At 46.3% G+C, this 24767-nt stretch overlaps 1 protein-coding gene across 4 annotated transcripts in view; it reads right to left on the bottom strand.

Annotated features, from left to right (window-relative positions):
* Positions 1-24767, bottom strand: part of NACC2 (NACC family member 2) — a 61445-nt gene that overhangs the window by 27991 nt on the left and 8687 nt on the right. The window contains exon 1 of one of the 4 annotated variants that reach the window (XM_079961341.1): positions 17691-17764. The exons of 2 other annotated variants lie outside the window; for them this stretch is intronic. The gene's annotated coding sequence lies outside the window, so the exon portion shown is untranslated. Of the gene's footprint in view, positions 1-16892; positions 17060-17690; positions 17765-24767 lie in introns of those variants that run through there. One more of the 4 variants, XM_079961343.1, reaches the window with a different exon arrangement.

The raw sequence follows: 24767 nt of genomic DNA, 5'->3' as shown, positions 1-24767 counted from the left end.
TTGCTTCAGCAAGTACTTATTAGTGGGATGTGATAATCAAATATAGATTTGGACAACACCATAATTTAATGAGTATATAAAAATACAGGTGTTTACATTGGCATGAATTGATTTGAAAGGGCCAACTTGAGAGATTTGGGGAGGGGGTTGGAGAGCAAAAGAAACTCTGCTGTGTTTCCTTAAAATTCAGCTGGGTCCTCCCTGAAGGAAATGGCAAGGTGGGATCCTGCCACTGCCAGTGTGCGGGCTCTATAGAGTTCATCCTATCCAAAGGCCTCTCCACCATCTCCAGTCCTACAAAGCCTCCTGGAAGGGCAGCGCGGGTGGCGCTGTGGTCTAAACCACTGAGCCTCTTGGTTGGAGGTTTGAATCCCCGCAACGGGGTGAGCTCTCGTTGCTCTATGCCAGCTCCTGCCAACCTAGCAGTTCAAAAGCACACCAGTGCAAGTAGATAAATAGGTACTGCTACGGCGGGAAGGTAAACAGCATTTCCATGTGCTCTGGTTTCCGTCCCGGTGTTCCGTTGCATCAGAAGCAGTTTAGTCATGCTGGCCACATGACCCAGAAAGCTGGCTGTGGGCAAACGCCGGCTCCCTCAGCCTGAAATAGATGAACACCGCAACCCCATAGTCACCTTTGACTGGACTTAACTGTCCAGGGGTCCTTTACCTTTACTCTTGCCTCTGATTCATCAACTGACTCATAATGGCTATCTGTCAGGGATGTTTTAGCTGAGATTCCTGCATTGCAAGGGGTTGGACTAGATGACCCTTGAGTCCCTTCCAGTCCTACAATCCTGTTATTCTGTGATCTCCCAAGGATTGAACCCATTTCATCTAGGTAGTTTCCAGCCCTCCCTTCCTCTTGCCACAAGGGAAGCTCTGGGGTAGACAGGGCCCTCTTGAGCCATCAGAGGCAGTGGTTAAGGCCCCCACCCCCGGCTGCACCCTTCAAAGAGCAAGAGAAAGAGTTTACAAGTTTAATATTCATAGCTTGGTTTATTTGCATATCGTGCCATAAATAGTAGACGATGAGGTGAAATACAAAGTGTTCCACTTGCATTTCTAATTGTGCTTAAAATCAGATGTAATCCTTTCTCTCTTAGAGATTTACAGTTGCTGTATTTCCATTCAGGTCTGGTATTGCAAAAACTGGGAAACAACAATAAGGTTGGAACCCACCCTCCACCCAGGAGAGGAACTGAGGTTCAGGACAGGTGGCAGGAAGGGAGAAGGGCCCCTCCCCAGAGGTTGCTCTGTTCTATGGGTTGGACTAGATGAGTAGATGAGTTGGAGTAGATGACCCTTTGGGTCCCTTCCAACCCTACAATTCTATGCTGTCCTTGGGATCCCACCACCCCACCCCACCCCGTGCAATTTGAGTCCAGAAGGCAGCTAGCAAGCACAACATTTCAGATAAAATCACATTAAAATAATAAACTACACAGAAGGCAGCAGAAAAACCAAATGTGTGTTATTTAAAGCTGGGTCCCCACATACTCACTCAATGTGGTACCTGTGGGCAGCCCCACAGCACCCACCTGGCCTTCCCATTTGTTATTTTACTTTTAAAATTGAGATAGTTTACTTTCTCTCTGCCTGTGTTTTTTTCCAGGGGGTTCTAAGCATTGCTGCTACTTCCCCACTCTTTGCTAAAGGCCAAGGGAGAGAACAAGTCACAGATGACAGCCACCCCTGGGGAGGCAAAGGAAGACACAGCTGATGGTTAAGGACTCAGCAGGCTGGATGAGGGAAGGGAGGGGGCAGAAGTTCCCAGGTTCAGCCCCAAACACCACCTCCAGGTGGGGCTGGGGAAGGTCCTTTTTTCTACCTCAAGTCTTAGAGAGCTGCCACTACAGCATGGGAACTCCCAACTCTCACCATGACCCTTAGCCTCTGGCCATGCCAACCAGGGCTGATGGAAGTGACCAAAGGCCTGACTCAGCCACCTCCTCCTCCTGCAACCTCTTTCAGAAATCTCCTTAAGACTTGGACGCTCATTGCAATATCTATCCCCCTGCCCCCAAAATCATTAGCCTTCTGGTTAAGCTGGTTAAGACTCTCCCTGGGAGTAATTAGTTCCCTTTCACATGTAAGGATGGTTAAGTATTGTGGGGCTGGCCGGAGGAGACCTCCCCGTGGAGCATGGAACAGCAGCTGCTCACATTTTCGCCTGCTCACAGAGTTCTGGTTTGAAAAGGGGAACATTTTGCAGGAGACCACCACCTCTGTCCATCACCGGCCCCCACATGGCAGCCACTTCTTCTTTAGGGCATCTACCACCCCCAGCAAGTGAACTCCATCTTCCTCTTTTCCCTCTTATTTCCCTTGGGGGGATGGAGTGATTGCAGATTCATAAACATCTTCACAACAAAAATGTTAATGAAACTGTGTGAAGATGACAAACTCAGCAAAATAAAGGCAATAGATTGACTTATACAATTATACCATTACTATTCCATCAAATGACTGGGTCCCATTTCAAGGAATGATTCCTTAAGCAAAAGTGACTAAATACCAAGGCACTTGTTTAATTCCAGAAGGCTGGAGCCACAGCACTAAAAGCCCAGTTTCCAGTGCAAACTAAACATACTCCTCAGGCGTGGCACCCTCAGCAGGGCCACAACCTAAGGAGCCCAGTGGCCAGGCAGAGGTGTAGGGGACCAGTCCTGATTAATGCCTTTTAATGTGCTCCTTTAACTGATGTACATTGATTAAGCCCATTCATACATCCAAAGAAGGTACAGGTGGGGTAGGATGACTGGGCAATGCCTCTCCCCAGCTGGCTTAGAGAAAAATATAATCCCCACCCTTACACACTTTCTTCCATTAATCCTGCCAGCACCCAGAGAGAAATGAAAGCAAACTGTTCAGAATTCGCCATTTGTTGCCTTGCAGTTTTGCACCATTCAGATGTTCTTTGGCTTTGTGCCCGGACCTAATTTTAAACCCATTTACTAGAAATCCCACAAATTAAAGGAAATGTGGATAATGTTGTAAGAATCCTCTGGGCCAAATAAAAGCTAAACGTTGCCTGCCTTCCTGGTGCATCGGAGTAAGACCCTGAACCACAAAAGCCAGATTTCCCCAAAGCTCTTTTGCAACAGTGAGAGGATCTTGTTTTGTTAAAAGTTGCTCTGATTCATGACAGAATTACAAGGAAGGAGGGCAGGCGAGAGAAGGCAGCAGCCACCAAGGCTGGGAGAGCCTCTAAGCCAAAGGCTGGAAGGAGCAACTAGGAAGAGGCTAAACCAGGGAAGAAAGCAGGTGGAAGAAAGCAAGAGGATGCAGCAGGGGGTGGGGAGAGAGAGGGAGAGGGGCAACACACAAACACTGGACCACCCTCCACCCCCCACAAAAGAAGCTGTAATGCCCATGTTCCATTTTCCTTCCAATGGAAGGGAAACTCAGAACTCACAGCTGGTGAGGGCCAACTCTGCCCCACACCATGGCATAGAGACAAGGACAAGTCTCCAGCCTTGTGTTTGAACCTTAAGCTGTTTCCACCCTTGCACCTCCACCCCAGTGCCACATATTCTTCATAGAATCATAGAGCTGGAAAAGCCCCCAAGGGTCATTTGGTTCAACCCCCAGCAGCGAAAGCATCATAACGAAAGCATCCCTGACAGGTGGCCATCCAATATCATATCAGAGCAAAACCTGAAGTTCCCCAATGAGGGAGCTCTGGAGGAGGTTGCTTTGGACAAGGCAAGGTGGGAAAGGGACAGCCCAAACTCAAGACCTGGGGCTATGGCACCGAGGACTGTACCTGCTGCCCTTGCCCAGAAGCGGGTGGTTAGGGGTATACCTCCCATAACTATGGAAGCTTGATTGGCAGTTATCAACCCAGACACAGAAAGGCCTTTCTAAAAAGTAGGGGGAGCTCTTCTCTACTCCCACAACCATCATGTGCTGCTGCTCCTGCTGCACACCAGACACCTCAACGGACAATCTTCTTGTGTCCACACAGCCCAAGGATTCCACATCCACGCTGCCTTCCTGAACCCTTTGAAGTCTTGCAGGAGAAGGAAGTGCAAGACCCCACTCCCACCCCCATTAGATGATCACCCCACGACAAAGCACTCATTAGGGGCTGATTCACTCCTCAAGTATGTCAACAAATTCAGAGGTTTTCCTGAACAAGCAGCCTTGGGGAGCAGCCCTTTGTGTGACCCTGCCCACCTTGCCTTATAGGGGGTCCCATAGGTGGACTGGAAGAATGGAGAGGAAACAGAGGCAGCCTTGGCTCTTCTGTAAACTGTAAGCAAAGCAATGGAGCTGCAGCCCAGCAAGCAAACTAACTTGTGGCTTCACTCCAGATCCACACGCAGACATTGGGCAAAAACCTTCTAAAAGCTTGTTACACACAAAGGTGTCTACAGTGCAGATATTTTCCTAGCCTCCCTGGTGCAAAATACCACCATCCTTGGATCTGGGCACTCATTCATTTTGCAGCAAACCTCTACCTACGACTTACAATCAACTATCATCCTGACATTATACTGTATTTCATGTATGCTTCCTTTTTTAAAAAAAGAAAGAAAATAATTATGCAGAAGCTGGAAGTGCTTCCAAGGTTTGCAAATAAGCCCAGCATTTTGGGAAGCTTCCCTGGATCAATATGCTTTTCTCTGCTTGCCTGTGAAAATATTCAAATGCTCAGCCTATGAAGCCAAGTCCTTTTCCTATACTTTGCCTTCCTTCTGAGGCAGAAGAGGAGGGGCTGCATAAACCACCAGATGACCTGAACCTGGAAAGTGACAAGACTCAGGGACTGATTCTGCTGCTGTTTTGTCCATCTGCTGAGGGATAGGGAACAGCTTTCCCAGCCATTCTCCCCTTACTCAACCACTGCCCTCCACCAGTGCCTATGGGGGGCGGGGCGGGGAGAGACTCCTGTGTGTGGAGCAGCTGGGGATGAAGACCCAGAGAAGAGGACAGAACAAAACTGAGTGGGCCCATTAGTCCTTTGCAGCACTCCAGGAACCAGTAAAACGCTCCCTGCACAAGTGACAAAGCAAGGGCAAAAGGACCCAGGGACATTCACCAGCAAACATCCCCTTCTTTAAACTCAGTTTCCTGGACAAAGAGGATTAAGCAAGCACTTGGAGCAGTGGTGTCCAAAGTTTTTTCAAAGAGAGCCAGATTTGATGAAGTGAAGGGCTGTGGGGGCTGTGTTGAGCTTTTTTTTTAGGATTGAGGTTGTTAAGGTTTTTTTTAGGATTTTACCCCAGAGAATAAACTGCCACAGGGGCCAGATTAAACCAACTGACAGGCCGGATTAGGCCCCCTAATCGGACTTTGGAAATGCCTGAGGATCAGTATACTAGTAACCACTACCCCACCCCCAGCAACTGGTATTCAGAGACATCCTGCCATGATGGTCCAGTTGCTGGAAATTGCAAGTATGGAGAGTTGCTACTGTGGAGCTCAGGTCCTGTTCATGAACTGGAATTTCTTCCTGCCTTTCCATTTGTAGCTACCATATTAGGATGGATTGCTGGGCAATGGGGAGGAGGCATCTAGGTCATCAGGGAAAGTAGCAAAACAATGCTTTACACAGGTCCAGGGTTGCAGCAATGGAGTAAATGCACTGACCCCACAGAGCCCTTCCCAGCTGAAAGAATGAGAATCACAGCAAGAGAGAATTTCAGCCAGGTCTCTTCAGTGAGAGAGCTCTGAAAAATGCACGTTCTGCACCGCTGAAGTTACAACCTTCAAAATTGGGAAATACAGGAAATTTTGCAGTCAAGCTCAAATAAGACTGTGCTCTCCCTTGCTGTTTTCTCCTCCTCCTCTTTTTATTTTATTTTTAACCACAAAGTTCTTCTTTAGAAACAAACAGTTGTTGAAACAGCTTTCAAGCTCACTCGCCACATTAGTTAAATAGCAAGAATGGCATTGCTCAGCATCGTGTCCCTCTTGGCATGGGTGATTCCCCACAGAGAACACCATCCAAAGAGGACCAGGAGATGCCTAAGAACCAGAGTCCCTTGCGCCAAGTGGCATCCTTGGGCAGCAGTTGAGTTCCCTGCCCCTATGCATCCCCAAACCTCCCTGCATGTCCCTCATAATGACTGAGCAGCAGAACAGCAAACTGGCCAAAAGGGCAAGTTGAACCACTCTTGCTGGCTCCTCCCAAGCCTCTAACTTGATGATTTATGGCCCCCATTAATGTTCTAGCTTCTTAATTAGGTTTCTGAGAACCATTATATTCTCTCCAGAATCAGACATAACTGAAAAACCTTTAACAAAACATTTTGCCATCAGCTGCATTACATAAATGGCTACTACACCAAAAAACAAGATAATATTAAATTAAAACTAAACAGCACCAATCCACCCCTCCCACTACAATGGACCCAAGGGCCTCTGCTATCATGCAACTAAGGTGGGACACACCTGCCTCTTTCACAACTAAGGAAAAATGAAAGACTGCTCACCTATAACCAGTAATATTCAAGGGGTCATCTGCACATCCCCCACCTGCACCTGCACATCCCCCACCTACATTCAAACACCCAGGGTTTTCATGGGGGAAACTGGTGGCCTGTAATATTTGATTACTTTCATGTCAGCATAGATGTCTAAAGGCTCAGAAGTTACTGCATCCATAAAATATACAGTCTCATTTTTTCTTGCTCCAAAAACCTGAGAGGATTAATATAGTTAGCATGAGATCTTAGTCATAAAGTCAGATGTAAGTGGTGGTAAAATTAGCTGCCAAAATGGTCTGCTTATGGAAATCATTTCTTCTGTGCATTGTGCCCCCCTCCTTTTACATTTTAGAAAGGGGGAAGAATAAAGGGAATGGGCTGGAAATTAGAATAGTTGGTTTCTGCATTTGAGGCTTTTCTACAAATGGGTTTGTTTCATCTTTTTCCGGCAAGAAGGGGAAAGGCAGTAAGTGCTTTTAAGCTCTGCTATATATTGAATAGCCTGGGGTACAACTGTTTTTTTTTTTTTAATAGCAATTAGGATTTGTGTAGATTTATTTGCTCCAAAGAATAGCGGGTGCAACGGGGGTGGGGTGGGGGTAACAACAGCCTGCCCCCATCTTCAGGTGGCATGTCCACACTACAACTTGAGGTGACTCTCTGCAGCATCCATCCCAGTGGAACACCCTGACCCCAAAGCAAACAGAGGTGGAAACTGTGACAAAAGCACCAAGATAAAGAGGAGGAGGAGGTAAAGAGAGGACACTGGTACTTAGCACTAGCAGTGACAGGACCCAGAGCCTCATGCCCTTTAGAACAATCTGTTCCACAGCAAGATGTCAGATACTAGGCTAGATGGTCTTTGGTTTGGTCCAGCTGCAGGGCTCTTCTTCATTTAGGAGCACTGGAAGCTACCTTCTTCCAAGTCAGATTTATTGGTCCATCTAGCTCAGTATTGTCAACACTGACTGGCAGGAACAACTTTCCAGGTTTTGAGGCAGAGAACATTCCCACCTAGAGATATTGGGCGTTGAACCTAGGACTTTTGCATGCTGATCTATTAAATTCACAATTTGATTTATTTATTTTTGAAGGGGAGACAGCAGAGCAACACATCCATCCTGCAGCTAGGCAGAAGTCGGGACACTTATTTTATGCAAGAATAGCCTGAACCAAGCATCATTATAATTCATTTTCAGAACACCTTTTATTATATTCACTCACAAATTAAACTAAGTTGGAATAATCATGCCTCTGCTTTGAATTTACATAACCAATTGAGATTCTTGGCTGTTACTCTCATGCTGAGAGAAGAAGAAAAAAAAATTAAATTGTATCACTGTAGATGTGAAAAGGATTAACTCTTCCCTAGTTTGGGGATCAAAGATGCATTTATTGCAAGGGCAGTAAACTAACTCTGCAGAGCTGCCTCTCCCATGGAGTCACAGACCGAGAGTTCAAAGGGTTCAGAAAGGCCATCTATTTCAACCCCTTGCAATGTTAGGTATCTGGAAAGAGGCAAGAATGAATTGGGCCACTGAGGGGGAGGCAGATTGCAGCCCCTTCAGGAAGCCCCACAGCCCAAGTAGAGAATTATACCTGGAGGGAGCAGGTGGGGGGGCAGAGAGACTACAGCCCTGGGAGCAGGAGGGAGAAGCAAAAGGCTTGTCAAGAACCCTGACAAAGCCTGAACAATCAGTTGTCATTTCTCCAGAGTGCCAGGAAAAGCCTGGAAAGTTTAGTCAAAACATTCTCCATAGTAATTTGCACTATAAAAGAAAACATTTATGTAAGGAGAAAACTGAGCGGAGAAAAATATCCCTTCTTGCGACTGTGTTTGAATTAAAACCTCTTGCTCCTCTAATTCATGATGCCACACAAACATCTTATAAGGAAGAGGATGTCTTCAGAGCCATTTGTTTAGCAGATTCCATTCTATGGGCACAGGGGGGGGAGGGGAGGGAGAAGGGGGAGCACTAATTAATGCATTAATAAAAACAAGTAGTGTGGGAGGAGGAAGGTGATTGAGTTGGTGATGGCCCAGGCTTTCATTCAAGCTCAGAAATATCAGGGGAAGTAATGGGGAGACAAATCTGCCATTTATGACAGTTTTCCATCTCTCACAAAAGAGTCCTATTTTGGACACCACTCCTAGGAGGCCCCTTGAGCCCCTTACATCTGACACACATACTCCACTGCCCCTGTTTTGTCTGAAATGGCCGTCAGCCAGCCTTGGCATTATCTGAACTGTGCTATTGTAGGTTCTGGGAAAACAAAGCTTGAAGCAAAAGAAGCGTCAGCTTCGGCCTTGGGCCTCCTACACTGGGGAAGCTGTTATGCTGACTGGATGCATGTGCCACTGTTTTAAACTGAGGGCATATATACGTATACACACACATAAGCAATGAAAGTTTAGACTGTTTTTATATATGCAACTTTTCAATTGTTTCCTAAAAGCTTTTGCTATCCTGCACATCTCTTCAGGATGCTTTTCTACCTGGCCTGGGAGGGTGGGGTCCCAACTGACTCCAGCTGCTAAAGCTGGACTGTGGGGTTGTTTTCAGGGAGTTTGTGGCAGGGTGTGTGTGCTGCTGTTGGGGTTTTTTTTTATCCTTGTTATACATCTTGTGATTTATATGAAAATTGTTCCTGAAGGGTCATTGTGCCATTCTGTTGCAGAAAACAGCAAAAAGTCTTGTTGCATCATAAGGACCACCAGTTTCTTATGATGTGAGATCTGCTGGCATCTCGGACAAAAGAGGCTGGCTGATTCCATCAGAGATTTTTGACTCCCCTATGTCTAGGAGCACCTCCCCCAAATTGTGTATGGGACTTTGTGAGGTAGTACAGTGGGCTCCCTCGGCCAAGAAAGCAAGATGAGCGCCACAACCCCAGAGTCGGTCACGACTGGACCTAATGGTCAGGGGTCCCTTTACCTTTACTTTTTAAAGTGGTACCTCTGGTTGTGAACGGGATCTGTTCCGGAGCCCTGTTCATATTCCTGAAGTGAACACAACCCGCGTCTGCGCATGTCGTGATTTGTCGCTTCCGCACGTGATGTCATTTTGAGCGCCTGTGCATGCGCGAGCGGCGAAACCATGGAGCGCTACCCGAAAATGCTTAACCCGAAGCTACTTCAACCCAAGGTATGACTGTAATATCTGCTTCAAGAGAGGTTTGAGCAATAACCACTAAATGGCTGCACAGTTGTCATGAGATCTTCACCAATGCAAAGAACAGATGGATCAGTTTGTTTCCTTCACTATTTGAGAAAGAGGGAATTTATAAAATCAGGAGCAGCAAAGGCTGCGGCCAAATTCACTGGCATCTTGGATTGCTGTTTCAGATGTTGTCATTCCACATCCATAAAACAGTTTTGGGAATGTCTCCCTGCACGTGGCAGGCAGCTGGAGACACATTTTTGGGGTTAAGTGGGATAACAATTTAAATACTGTACATAAAAATAAAGGAACTCAAACATCCAAGCAAGTTATTCAAAGGCAATCCCAAGAGTCCAAGATGTCAATCAGCTCTGGAAGACAGTACATTTCAGGCAAAAATGCAACTTCCAACGACAAACCAGCAGTGGTGGGAGGGGGGAATCTCCTTCCCTGCTGGCAGCTTACACCCCCCCCCCCTTGCAGATCCCAATTGCTAACTCTGGGAGTTGTTGGACCTGGTGCTTAGACAGAGGCACTTGGTGTGTCTTCCCACTGGCCCTGCAGATGGGAGAGCTGCTAATGAGATTGGGGCAAAGTGTAAGGCAGAGAGGAAGGGAGCAGGTCCCTGCCACAGCTGGTGGGCAAGGCAGCCTATGGCAGCACCAATGCGTCCTGAGAGCCAATACTGCCACCTGTAAGAGCAGGACTGAGTAGGAGGTGGCAGGCAGGTGTCCCTTGGGGACCAACAGGACCCAGGGCTCGTTGCCTTGAAGTCCCCCACTCCCCAAATGTGTGTGTCTGTGTTCCCATTTCAGGATAACTGACTCAGCAGGGGGTCAGTGCAGAATAAAAATTGTGCAGTTAAGATGAGACGGGGAGGAAGAGAAGATGGTCCAGGATGCTTGAGCAGCTTCAGAAGTCAGAAATGCAGGCAGCATTAACATTTTAATTGTTATGCATCTTTTTAATCTTCCTTCACACTAATGATTTTACAGTCTTCAAAAAAACAACAAGAGGAAAACTGCTGAGAACAAAAGAACCCCTCCAACGTTTAACAGAATTTAAGTCCATAATGAGAACTGAAACAAGCCTAGTAATCTATGGTGCATTAAAAACAGAAAACGTTTCTGCAAGCATCAGGAAATTCAAATTTAGGGTTGCAACCTTAACTCTGCTCTCTTGCAAAGATGCATTAAAACTGGGCATCAAAATGCTTCCAGATATGAAGATTCTGGAAAAGGCACCAAACACTTCAGAAGATCAAGTACGCTGTAAGTGGAGGACTATGGTCAAGTGGGGGTGGGGTAGGGCCCCAGGATCAATTCCCATTCTACTATGGAGATCACTGGGTGATTTCAAGGCCAGTCATTGCCTCTCAGGCTGGCCTACCCCACAAGCTTGCTAGGAAGGAAATTATGGGGAGAAACGCTGCACCCCTTGTAGACATGCAAACATGGCAGGTAGGCAGAGGAATTCACTGATAACAAGGGGTAGAAGCAGCTGCCAGGCAGAAGACTCCTCTGTCCGCCTAGGGATATTTGGGAAGGCATCATTTTGGGGGCACTGCTGGTGAACAGGTGGGCAGGAGGATAAAAAATGCAAAAGCAAGCAAGGGCATTGCTGCTCTGCAAAGAGGCTTCTTTGCTTTATTATTACTTCAGACATTAAGCTGTATGCCGTGTACTTATATTAAGCAAAAGAGCAATTTACAGACCCAAAAGGAAAGAAATGCTCCATTTGTCCCACATGCTAATTCTAAAACAAGGTGCAAGATTTAGGAGAGGCGCTGAAATATCTTCCAATCCCCAGCTTTTTCCCCCTTGCTTTTTTTCTTTTTTCTTTGGTAGCCAGGTGCAGGGCTACAGTTAAAGAATGTCATGAACCTGGGTGGCAACCAGGCAGACCATGAAGCAAAACAGTGGCTGAATCTTTGCAAAGCTCACAAAGCAGATTCCCCGCTATGATCCCTGGAAGAGTTTCATGTTATTTTGGTGCAGCAGGTTTTGAGAACACAAAACCAGGCCCAAAGAGCCTTGTGTGATTTCACTGGCGAGTCTGTGAGTCCCAGAAACCACACCACTCTCTCCTATCCCCGCCAACACAAAAGGGTTTGTGTGTTCTTTTTCAGTCCTTTTCACAGGCACCAAGCAAGAAGTAATCCAGCTTCTTTCTTAAGAAAGCATAAAGAGGGGACCCCGGTATCTCTGTGCCCAGAGCAAGTAGACTATGCCTGTGAGTATGTGCAGAGTGCTAAACACAGCCACTGCAAAGCTACCATTCTGCAGGTTGCAGCTCCCATCCCTTACCCTGAAAAAGTCCATTTAGACATTCACTGGAGCAAACTGTCCCTGAAATCCCTGGAGATCTGGCCTCTGCACCAGTGTTAGAAACTCAGATATATAAACTAGGCGCCAAACACCTCCTTCAACCAGGGTTATAGACACCAAAACAGAATGTCTAGTTGCCATGTTGGGGCCAGACGGCTTGAAACTTCTATTTTTCAATACGGCTTTTTGTTCCTGAAATTCATTCTGATTGTGCAGATAAAATATCACTGATAGAATTCTACAGGATTAGTTGTTAATGTGTGAAAACAGGCAAGATCGAAGGATCCCCAGGCATGCACCTCCAGATGGTGGAGGTGTAAGCCATCCTGGCGCCTGGCATCTTCACTTGGTCACGTGGCACCTGGTGAACTTTGAACACTGCTCTGCCCTCCTCGATGACTCTCTTCATGAGGTAGAGAAGGAAGAGGAAGAAGGAGAGGAGGAGGAGGAGCCTGCCTCTCCTCTCAATTCATGGGGCTCTTGACAGGTGGGACAGGATGAAATTTTCAGAAGATTTCATTCTGTGACCCAAAAGCAAATTAATAATAACAATTATTATTAAATAAATAATAGCAAGACTAATAATACTGGAGGAGTATTATTTATGCATTTTATTGAAAAGCTTCAAACCCTTTGGATGAAGCAGAAAATATGCATGAATAAATAAAAGGCAGGCTGACCTAGAAAAGGCACTGCTCGGATTTCTCCCTCCTTCAGAAATTTCTCTTCCATGGCAAACTTAAATGGCTGAAGTAAATGTGTGCATTGAAAAAGGGGTGGGGGGGTCTTGATAAGGATCTGTGAGTTTCCAGGACTTATGGGTTTTGAGACCAGGGAGATAAGAAACACAAAAGTAATTGCTTCACTGTTTGGAGATGGAGCTTTCAGGCTCCCCCTGAATGCCAAAGGCAGCTGCTCCTAGCCCTGCAGCAACCTGGATCACAGCTGTACTAAGCCTCAGGATCATGTTTTATATGGGCAGCTCTTACTTCCATCCCGCTTTGCAGGCAGTGAGCCATGTGCCCAAGAGGTGAAAGGTCACTTGTTTGTGGTCTTGCCTAGGAAGGCCTGGCCCCAACTTTGGGCCAAATCACAGGTCCCAACAAACATCAGAGAACAACAGTTCCAAGAGTGGAGGCAGTTTTCCCCCTGACAAGCAAGCTGGGTCATTGAACAAAACATTACACATGATTTACCGTATTTACTCAAATGTAATGCACACCTTTTTTTGACCAAACTAAGTATTGAAAATTAGGGTGCACCTTAGGTTTGATGGTGCATTTACATTCACCACAAATACTTTTTTGCTTTCAAGGTTTTGAAAATGGAGGTGCATTGTGCATTAGATTCGCATACAGTAATCACTATGAAGAATCTTCCCAAGGTATATATTTTTGTGACTTCCCTTTGAAAAATTAAACAAAATGAAGATGAAGATGAAGATGATGAAGAAGACAGCCTTGGCTAATGAATCACAGTTCCCAGCAAATGAGCACTGGCAAGTGACACAGTGAAATATGCCTGCAGCAAGGGAGAAACATATTTTGCAAATGATCTCATTGGAAAGAAAAGCCTTGGATTTGCTACAAAAAAATTGGCACAGAGATTATCAAAAGCCTTGTCACTAGGATGTAATGGCAGGTCAGATGGAGAAGGAAAGGACCCTGGGAGGTTTGTGCTCTCTTGTTAGCTGGCTGAACAATCACTCTCTCGATTACTAATCACGTTTTAATTTTCATATTTGAAATTGCTTCATTCAAGTCTTGTTAGCCAAGCCCCCCTAAAACAGGAGATAAACTGGGCTGTCAAGATCGAGCCCCACAGAAAGAAGAGTCAACTCACAACAAGGAAAATGTTAAGCCAGCAATTTGCACAAGATGCTCTCAGCTGGTCTCAGAGGCACCAGCAGAGTTTAAGAGAGGAATTAGCAAAAATGTACAATTCTATCTGCAGCCATCTGCTGTTGCATAGAACTTAAACAAGGCAAGGGAAGAAGTAATAACAAGAGGTACAAGCCACTGGTTGAAGGAAAGAGCACAGCCCTTCATTTCCTTCACTGCCTCCCATCGCTGCCTCCTTTTATTCCCCATATTTTGTGGTGTCTGTCAGCACCAAGTGCTGCTTAAGGCTGCCCTTGATGACTGCCCCAAAGTCACAACTGGAGCAGACCAGAGCCACTAGCTTTTGACTGGGTGGAGCACCAGAACATAAATGATGCTCCTTCTAGCACCTCCACATTTCTACCACTAGATAAGTGGGGCCAAGCATACTTCATAGGATCACGTCTGCCACTGGGCCCCGTTAAGGCCTCCAAGATCCACCTGGAGAGGACTGCTATTTAAGGTTATGATAGGAGAATCAGGGCACACAGCAGGGCTTCTGAAGCTACACCCATCCATTGTGAAGGCTGAGCACCTGCAAAAAATGGTGCAGGTCTTTGCTCTTTAACTTTATCTGGCTTCAGATGACTCTGGGTTAGGGAACAAAGGAGTGAACAAATGCACCAGAGTGGGATCTCTTCCAGTAGTACCACCAGCACCACCCTTGCCCTGTTGCACAGATATCATTTTCCTCACATCTGAAACTGCGAGCAATACCCCAAAGCTACCCCTCCAACTTTTTATTTTTGGAAAAAAACAATTTTATTGGTTTCTAAACAAATACAAATACAATAACTATTAAATGCTTATCCAGCAGTACAACTTCATTTTCCCCAGAGACCACACAACAGCTGGAGCCTAAACATTTAGAAGCAAAAGCCACAGAATGAAGAAACATATTTGGATGGCAAGCTTGGACACAAATCTAAAGCCAAAAGCCCAGGAAAACATCACATCCAAACAGCCCCTAGTGAAGGAATCACTACCCTCTCTTTCCTTCAGAGCTAACAGTAAATATTTCTATATGACTATGTTGAAAGTAATAAAAGTGAGAGGTGTCATGCTTGGGAAAACTCTCCTCACTCTACACTTTACAAACATTACTACAATTTGGCACAATTTCTGCTTTAAAAGCCTTTAAAGTAAAAATTGAAGTGTACCTTTATTTGAAGCTTTGCATAACACTTCATGACCCTAATGGAGACCTACCGTAAGTCCATAAAAACTATAAACTTGTGCCAGAAAACTCCACAATGTTCCTGAAACCAACAATTCAGGGCTCAGGAATGTCTCCTCTGTACAGGTTGAGGCCAGGTATGTTTGTTAAGGACTTTGGGAAATTGGTAAAATCATCCTATAAACACAAACTGTGAATGTGTGAAAATCACAAGAGTCAGGCCCAGAAACTGCATGACAGGAAAATATTTCGCTCAGGCAGCAGAATACTAATTCATAGGAGCAGCTTTGACAGGAAGAGAACAGCCATAAATTCCACTCTGTTTACCAAATTCAACTTCAACTGCTCTTTAATATTTCAGTTAGCAAAAGGTAAGAGCGTGTACCAGCTCATCAATTCCTCATGTCACAAGACCAACCCTGGGCATGCAGCCAGGGCATCAATCCGCACAGTCCTGCAAAATGCCTCCCAAAGAGGAGGAAACACACAAGTCAGTTTCCCAATTAACGGAGCAGCATGTAATGGATCCACGTCATTTTTAAGTGCTTCTGTACTTTGCTGCCGCAGCACAGAGACTCACGTACTGGAGTACAGTGCCCCCCCCCTCCTCTTCACAGAAGCTGAACCATTTGGAGGAGTCCTGGGGCACCAAATGCATTTTTAACCACAGCATGTTCAGGAACACACCAGCGCTGGGAAAGGCACTTATCTGACTTGGAATCCAAGAAAACGCACAAACACACACACATCTGCTGAGGTCAGGAAGTGCATTCTTGATCAACTGGGACAATACACAACACTATCAAATTCTAATAGCTCTCCTCCTGCCCTTCCTAAACAAACTTCCACATGTGCCACACCATCTTCTCAGATGATGCACCACTGCTCCTAAATTAAAATCAGGTATTCATTAAAACAAAATAGCCTTAAGAAATTCTGAGAAGTCCTTTTCCCATGAGGCATCTACATTGACCATAGGGGAGCAGAATCACACCTGCTGGTCAGTCAGGCCGCCCATTGGCAAATTTTGAGGAAGCCACTTCCATCCAAGGGTGTAAAGAGATTTGGAGAGAAAGACTAAGAAATGAAAGAACAACATATTTATACTCCAATTGTCAAATTATTTCCAATAAAGAAACCAATCTTTTAAAACTGTGCAACATAGGCAAATTCTTCCAGAACACCAAGGTTACTTTTCTTGAAAAGCACCAGTGTCTGTCTACCAGTTGCCCCATCTCCTCTCTAGTCCACCTCCAACAACACACCAGTTCCTTACACTGAGAATCTTTCTATCTGTACATCTTTGGAACTAAGAACATGCACAGACCCCTCTGCAAAGTCCTCAAATGTCTTGCCCTTGAGGGTGCATTTGCCAGGTGTGTCCTGGCAACACCTGCCAAAATCCTCCTCCTTCTCTAAAAGCATTTAAAGTGCAAGGTCCATCAAAATGCTGAGGTAAGAAATATCCAAGCAGCTCACCTCAGTGAAGGAGGAGGAAGTGTGTGTGTGTGTGTGTGTGTGTGTGTGTGTAATACACTAGCCCTCTGGCTCTTTCTAGCCTTTGGAAACTTACACCATCCTGCCCTGCAAAGTGACAGCCAATAAGCCATTTTTTGCTTGCTGACCATCTCTTGCACCCATTATCCTGCTCTGTTAATTTGATTAACACACTGAGCTAATTGTATTCAAAGAAGAATCTACCAGACATAACCCTCCAAAGAATTCTTACAGGGGGGAGGGGGACATGCACAGGTGAAGAGAAGCAGAACAGAACTCCTGAACCAATGAGGACCACTTTCCTCACCCCAGAAAGGGATGCAACAGGTATGGAGGGCTGCTCCTTCTGCCTGCGTCCCCCTTCTTCCAGCAAAGAAAAGGATTGAGGGATGGTCTCCAAGAAGAAACACTTACCAGTTGTGGGCTGTCTGGGGCCGCTTGTCCTTTCAGGGGTCCTGAGACAGTGGGTGCTGCTCTCCCTTCCCAGACTTTGACACTGAACTGGCAAGGAGGTGCTCAGCTGGCAGAGCAGGCAGGTGAAGGTGTCAGGGAAATGAGTCCTAAATTGCCCCCCATCCCCCTACAAAAAGAGAAGGGAATTTGCGGTGCCTCTCTTCAAAGAGCAGGTGTGGAGGGGCGCCAAAGCAGGGGCGAGATAGAAGGCGACTGTCGGGGAGGTGGGAAAGCTGGTGCTGCTGCGCTCCAACTCCCAGCAGCCCCCGCGGCCAGGGGAGAGGGCGGGAGAAGCAGCACCTGGACAACCAGCACTCAGGTGTCCCCACCCCGCACCCCAGGCTACGCCCTCTCCGTAATGGGGCACGAAAGCCACCAACCTCCAGAGTCCCCCACGCGAGCAGCAGCCTGGCTCCCAGCAGACACAGTCGTCCTGGACCACTTTGGGAAAAGGATAAGCCGTGCTCGAGTTTGGGTCCCCCCTTGCAGATTTCCCTTCATGTGGGGGAATGCGAAGAGGAAATCAGCTGTGTCGCTGGGGAATCTCTACTATCCTGTCCTGTCCTCTTCTAGGGCGTGGGGAAGACTCGGGTGACATAAGAGGGGGCGCAGGGCAGTGCCGGGGAGGTTGGCAGCTGACGCCCTCTCCCCACTCGGTGCGCGAGAGCAAGCGGGGTTGAAGCGGGGGGGGAGAGAGAGAGAGAGAGACCCCCTCCCCCCCCTCCTGGGGAGAGGTAAGACTGGAGGCGGACGGCTTACCTGTGGGGCCAGCGGCGGGGCCCTCCTCCCCCTCCTCCTCCTTTCCTTCCTTCTTCCCCGGCGGCAGCTCCTCCCGGCTGGAGGCAGGAAGTGATCGTGGAGGAGGAGGGGGGAGGCAGGCGCGGCGGGCGGGGGGGCGCCTAGCCCTCTACCCGCTCAGCCCCACAACACTGACGGGGGCGGGTGGGAGGCGGCACACACCCACACCCACCCAGTGTTAGTTACTGGGGGTAGGGGGGGGGGCTCACGAGGGGGGAGGGAGCCTCCCCGCCCGGCCATAGAAGAGAAAGGGGTTTCAAAACTGCCTGAACAGAGAGGGATGAGGGGGATATCCTGGCTAGAAAGACCTCAAGGAGTTACCAACCTAAGAAGAAGCAGCAGCATGTGCACCCATTGCTAGTACTACTCAGAGTAAAGCCAGATCCCAGATTAATTAAGAGCCACATTTCCATGCAGGGTACAACTTTTAAAACCAAACTTAGCAGTTGCTTTATCTCCATCATCTTAAAACCTTATTACCCTCTAGAAATTAATAAGGTGAGTTATTTAATCCACACTCACCGCCTAGCTTACCTCACAGGGTTGTTGTGAGGATAAAATGGAGGATTGGGGAAAAGTGTATAGGCACCCTTGAGCACCTTTATTTATTAATTAAAATGTTAACATACTGATGTGTCATGGAAATATATGGATTTACAACAATATAAAACCAGACAGTAAAATAAAAATAATAAAAGCTGAAAAACTTCTTTGGAGAAAAGGTGGAATAGAAAAGCAATAAATAAATAACTACCATCACCACTCCGTCAAAGGAAAGTGCTTACTTGGCATCAAAAAGATAGCAAGATTTGCACCAGGAAGGCCTTGTGGAGGGGGGTGGATCCTATGACCTCCATCACCCATCTTTTGCTTCTAAATCAGAGGAGGAAGAGGCAGCAATTGTAAGCCCCCCCCCCAATTGTTTTGTCCCTTTTCTGCCTCTGGGTAGTCCCCTGCCCCATCCAGGCAGCCTCCAGGGGTGGTCACTTGGGCATAGGGCCAGAAATGAGAAAAGTAGACATGCACATGGTAATTTACTGTATTTTTCTGTGTACAGTGATATCTCGGGTTACAAACACTTCGGGTTACAGACTCTGCTAACTTGGAAATAGAACCTTTGGTCAAGAACTTTGCCCTAGGATGAGAAATCGTGCGGCGGCAGCGGGAGGCCCCATTAGCTAAAATGGTACCTCAGGTTAAGAATGGTTTCAGGTTAAGAACGGACCTCCGGAACGAATTAAGTTCATAACCAGAGGTACCACTGTATAAGACTAAGTTTTTATACCAAAAAAAGGTTTAAAATTGGGGCTCATTTTATACACAGGTAGTGCTGAGAGGTGTTTTTTTAATCTGGAGTCCCCAAAAACTGGGCGTCTTATACATGGGGGCGTCTTATACACGGAAAAATACGGTACATGACTTGATAAAAATTCAGAAATAATTACTTACGATCAGATAAATGTTGGTGATGTGGATTAAATAAAGCAGACTATATATACATTTTTGGAATTATTCTCAAATAGAAATACTCTAGAAATCTGATCAGGCTAATAATATATGTGATATATTTCGATATCATAAACCCTTAGAACCTAAAATATTTCTGATTGGTTATCTAAAATATGTTATTTCAGAAAGTGATGAATAAATAGTGTTTAACCTTTTAACTAATGCTAAGAACATAATAGCTAAAAATTGGGAGGGTCATACTTATCTCCTACTATGTCTGAATGGACTGAGAAAACCTGGTTCATATGACTAAGCTAACATATCAAAAAAAGGATACATGCAAACCAGCCTAACAGGTTCTTGGGGAAATAGACATTTTTTGTAATGTTTTAGAACAGTAAGTTCAAGCATCATGTACAACTTATGCTGCTTTCAGCCTTCCATTACAGGATTTATTTATGCTCCTTATCTTTGGTTTATTTTATTAATTAAATCAAACAGAAGATGAAGAATAAAAATGACTGGAATGTAAATAGAAAGACAATGAACTGTGTGGCCCACTAGCTCAGCCTGGTGCTACTAACTATGGACAAGCAGCTTCAGTTCTAATGACAATGAAATGTGGGGCTTGAATCTAGTGCTGGTTTTGCTTCAAGAATTGTACAGATCAGCCCCTCTGAAAGGTCTTCCTCAGGAGAGGATGCCTCCAAGCGCCTCTTCCCTCAATTTCCACAGTGCAGACATTTCTGCATTTCAAGCTACTTGCCATGCTAGAGGATTTTTTAAAAAATAATGTGATGCTTCAAAAATTGCTAAAGGATGAGGAATTTCATTAACACCCAGCGTTTAGAGAAACAGTGTGGAGTCACAATAATACACTGTAAAATTATATTTTTAAAAGATTTTGTATTTACATGTAGAGAGAGCATGCCCTAGATTCACATTGACATGGTACCTAAATGTACTTTCCACATGCAGGGGGACATTTTAATTATAAACACAGAAACGTTTGGGTCCTGGTGGATCCAGGGCAGATCTCCAGATGCATTTGGATTCCTATTTGGTCCTCCAATGATAAGATTGTCTGCTGCCTTGACCTGGAGCTTCTTCAGACTCTCAATTTCTTTATACTTAACAAGCCTCCAATTTGTAATCAAGCACCCTAACACATCCCAAAACATTTGATGCAATGGGTGCCAGAAAATGAAGAAAACAACACTTGAGGTGGGCTCCCAATCAACAGCAGGAGTCATACATGGAGTGCAAATACAGTGGTACCTCTGGTTACGTACTTAATTCATTCTGGAGGTCTGTTCTTAACCTGAAACTGTTCTTAACCTGTGGTACTACTTTACCTAATGGGGCCTCCTGCTGCTGCCGCGCGATTTCTGTTCTCATCCTGAAGCAAAGTTCTTAACCTGAGGTACTATTTCTGGGTTAGCAGAGTCTGTAACCTGAAGCGTATGTAACCCGAGGTACCACTGTATAGCATTCAAAAAATGGGGAAGGAGAAGAGGCCCCATTACTGGGTAGGGAGGGGCAAAGTACCGTAGGCCTTGGCCATTGAAGCCAACTGCAGCCAAAGACTGCTGTGCTATGCTCTCTCCTCAGTAGAAAGACAATCCTCTGAAGACAGCTCTCAGCTCTGCATGGTCTTAGGAAGATAGTCACAGACCATCTACACACACAGCATATGGCCTTATTACAAGGTTATCATATTACTTTAAAACCCCAGAATGTTAACCAGAGCATCAGCCCTCAACTACAAAAAGCGAAGCCAAAATCTCTCTCTCCCCTCCTCCTTGTAGATTTCCCCTATAGCAATCAATATACATTGGACTTTGCAATGCCAATTGGGTTTTGGTTTTTTTAACAGAATGCTTGATTGTAGCTCAGAGTGACATCATTGCTGGTGCAGGGATTGATTCCTCAACCCCACCTGAATATTCACACAGCATTTCAGCCAGAAGCAGCATTAATATTCCAAGGAGGAAGGGATGAAATGTACACTCTAGTTTAATGAATGACTGTAAATATATATCTGATTGATGGCATGACAGGAAATATTTCAGAAGGCATCCATATTTCAAGTCTGATGCTATTATTACAAACAAAAGGGGGGAAGCAGAGGTAGGCAGGTAGTCTATGTCACAAAAAGAACAAACAAAATTAAGGAAGGAAGAAAAGGAAAAGGCGGAAATCTAATTTGGGGCAGGGGGAGCCAAAGCTTTTGCATTCCTTATTGGCTCAGGTATAGATATTGGTACTAATACTGAATGAGCAATTCCTTCCCCTCCCCCCACCTCATTAACTTGCACCCAAAGTATGATGCCCAACCCCAACAAGCCATCTGGGTTTTCCAGCTCTTGCCCCAAAGTTTGATAATGGTCTTTCATCCTGCTGAAAGAAGTGTGTTTCCAAGGATGATGTTGGAATGCCCCCCCAAAGCAAATCTAGTCCACCCCACCCACCCCCTTGGCATCCCTGATGGGTGGCCATGTAACCTCTGCTAAAGAAACTTTCGACTAAGAACAGTCCACCACCTTCCAATGTCACTTTTTTCACTATCAAACAGCTCCTGCCATTAGAAGAGAACATCTCAAAATCTTTCAAATAATTGATGCTGTCTGTCTATTATCTGGCCTTGGAGCAAAAGCAGCAGTGGTCCTTCCGGTGTAGCCTTCATCCAAGGTCTGGTACTCAAAGGTAGACTATGCCACAACATGGAGGTTCCCGACCACAAACCCAAAACTACAACTAATGGCAAAATCCATGTAAGATAGGTCTACTTTGAGGTGGGTTAGGGCTGATGGGAGTTGTAGTCTAAAATTATCAGAGGACACTGGGTTGTGGATTAAGCCAATACAGTCAGAGTGAAGGGAGTACAGTCTCTCAGCCTGGACTTTTACTGTCAGGGCATATCAGTCTTCCCTAGTAAGCATACCACCTAACCCCACCCAGCTGCTTAAAGCCATTCTCTCCCTGGGTAGAGGGAGAGGGAGGGCTCCAATGCCCAGGAGAGGGCAGGCAAAATGTTTGGCTGGGCATGACCCACAGGTCCTGAGGCCAAACAACAGCAATAAGGGAGCCAGGAACAAAGAGGCACTCTAAACTGGGCAAAGAGCAGCCCCAGCCACCCAGCACAGAGCCTGGCGCTGCTCCAGGAGAGCTGAACAACAGCCGCCTCCACTGCCAACAGAGTCTGCTCCTACTGCTGCATCTCCAGCCTCACTGCAGCAAATGCTGTACAAACATTCTGAGCTGGTGCCAGCCCCCTCCTTGCCCCCACAGATCATGTGCTGCCAGCAGAACAGGAGAGCCTCAAGGTCATCAAAACATCAACCCAAACTGGAAAAGGACCCAAAATGCAGCACCAGGAAACTTAGAAGCCGCCTTGGAAGGCAGGATATAAATAGATGCAATGAATAAAGCAAATCATCTTTTTCCCCGCTGGCCTCTGGGACAAAGCCCAGAAGAGTCTCTTCCCACAGACCTATCAACTCTGTGCAATGAAAAATTATCATAATTTATTATTTATATGCCACCTTATACGCGCTGCATTGTGGAACATCTTTGGGAAAAGGTTAATAATAATAATAATAATAATTTATTTATTTCTTCCGCAGCCGCTCTAGGCGGCTTCCAACAGAAGGTTAAAAATACATTAAAACATCAGTCATTAAAAACTTCCCTAAACAGGGCTGCCTTCACATGTCTTCTAAATGTCATACAGTTGTTTATCTCTTTGACATCTGATGGGAGGGCATTCCACAGGGCGGGCACCACTACCAAGAAGGCCCTCCACCTGGTTCCCTGTAACTTCACTTCTTGCAGTGAGGGAACCGTCAGAAGGCCCTTGGCGCTGGACCTCAGTGTCCGGGTTCGACGATGGGGGTGGAGATGCTCCTTCAGGTATACTGGACCGAGGCCGTTTAGGGCTTTAAAGGTCAGCACCAACACTTTGAATTGTGCTCGGAAACGTACTGAGAGCCAATGCAGATCTCTCAGGACCGGTGTTATATGGTCTCGGCTGCCACTCCAAGTCACCAGTCTAGCTGCTGCTTTCTGGATTAATTGCAGTTTCCGAGTCACTTTCAAGGGTAGCCCCACATAGAGCACATTGCAGTAGTCCAAGCAGGAGATAACTAGAGCATGTACCACTCTGGTGAGACAGTCTGTGGGCAGGTAGGGTCTCAGCCTGCGTACCAGATGGAGCTGGTAGACAGCTGCCCTGGACACAGAATTGACCTGCACCTCCATAGACAACTGAGTCCAAAATGACTCCCAGGCTGCGCATCTGCTCCTTCAGGGGCACAGTTGCCCCATTCAGGACCAGGGAGTCCTCCACACCTGCCCACCTCCTGTCCCCCCAAAACAGTCCTCCTGTCTTGTCAGGATTCAACCTCAATCTGTTAGCCTCCAACCACCTCCAGACACTCACACAGGACCTTCACTGGTTCTGATTTGAAGGAGATGTAGAGCTGGGTATCAACAGCATTCTGATTAACACCCAGCCCAAACCCCGATGATCTCCCCAGCGGCTTCATATAGATGTTGAAAAGCATGGGGGAAAGGACGGAACCCTGAGCACCCCACAAGTGAGAGCCCAGGGGCCTGAACATTCATCCTCCACCACCACTTTCTGGACATGGTCCAGCAGGAAGAAGCGGAACCACTGTATAACAGTGCCCCCAGCTCCCCTAGATGTTATGGTCAATGGTATCAATGGTATCAGCACAACTAGGAAACAGCTTTCACCTTTGTCCCTAGCCCGCTGGAGATCATCAGCCAGTGCAACCAAGGCAGTTTCAGTCCCATGATGAGGCCTGAATCCTGACTGGAAGGGATCCAAATGGTCCGCATTGCCCAGCCCTTCCCGGCTTGCTTTTATTAGCCAGGATGGAGTAAACCCTACACAAATCTGAAGTGGAGTCCCTAAGGTGGCTGGATGGTGCCTTGTATGCCTCCTTTGGGCAACTCCTGCTTGGCATGGGGGGAGGGGGGGAGAATACCTCCTTCTCAGATCCAAGTTCAGCAGCCAACCAATGCTGTGAGTAAGAAGAACCGACCCCAAATGGTTCCCAGAGACCCCCACTGGCATTTTCCTTAGCCTATAACAATGTGGGCATCCTCTGGCCACACCCTTCTAAGAAGGATGAGTTTATAGCACAGATTTTGCTCTCTAGCGCTGAGTTTATTCTTAATGCTTCAAGACTCATTTTGTATATTTGATGTGTTTAATATTTACTGCCAGCTGCCCAGAGAATGTTTTGGGGTTGGGTAGCCTAAAAATATACTCTAAATATATATATGTATATCAGCTGAGACATTTGGGACGGCAAGCCACGCATATGCACACACAGAGCCTTTGCATCTGTGTAGCTAATCTGGCTACTGCAGAAGTTGAGGGAGAACTAGTCACAGGTTGGAAAGAATATGGCTAAGCCATTAATAAGGCAAATTCTTGAGGAGGTGGCCTAAGTTGAACAAGGGAGCGAAAGTGGGGGTAAAGGAGAGCTGGGGAACATCTGTAACCCTGCAGGTGTTGCTGGACTCCAACTCCCAGGAGTCTGCTGGGCTGCCAATGGT

The sequence above is a fragment of the Podarcis cretensis genome (assembly GCF_951804945.1).
Source record: "Podarcis cretensis genome assembly, chromosome: Z".
Classification (NCBI taxonomy): domain Eukaryota; kingdom Metazoa; phylum Chordata; class Lepidosauria; order Squamata; family Lacertidae; genus Podarcis; species Podarcis cretensis.
The sequence above is the reverse complement of the archived record's forward strand: the minus strand, read 5'-3'. Positions and strand labels throughout refer to the sequence as shown.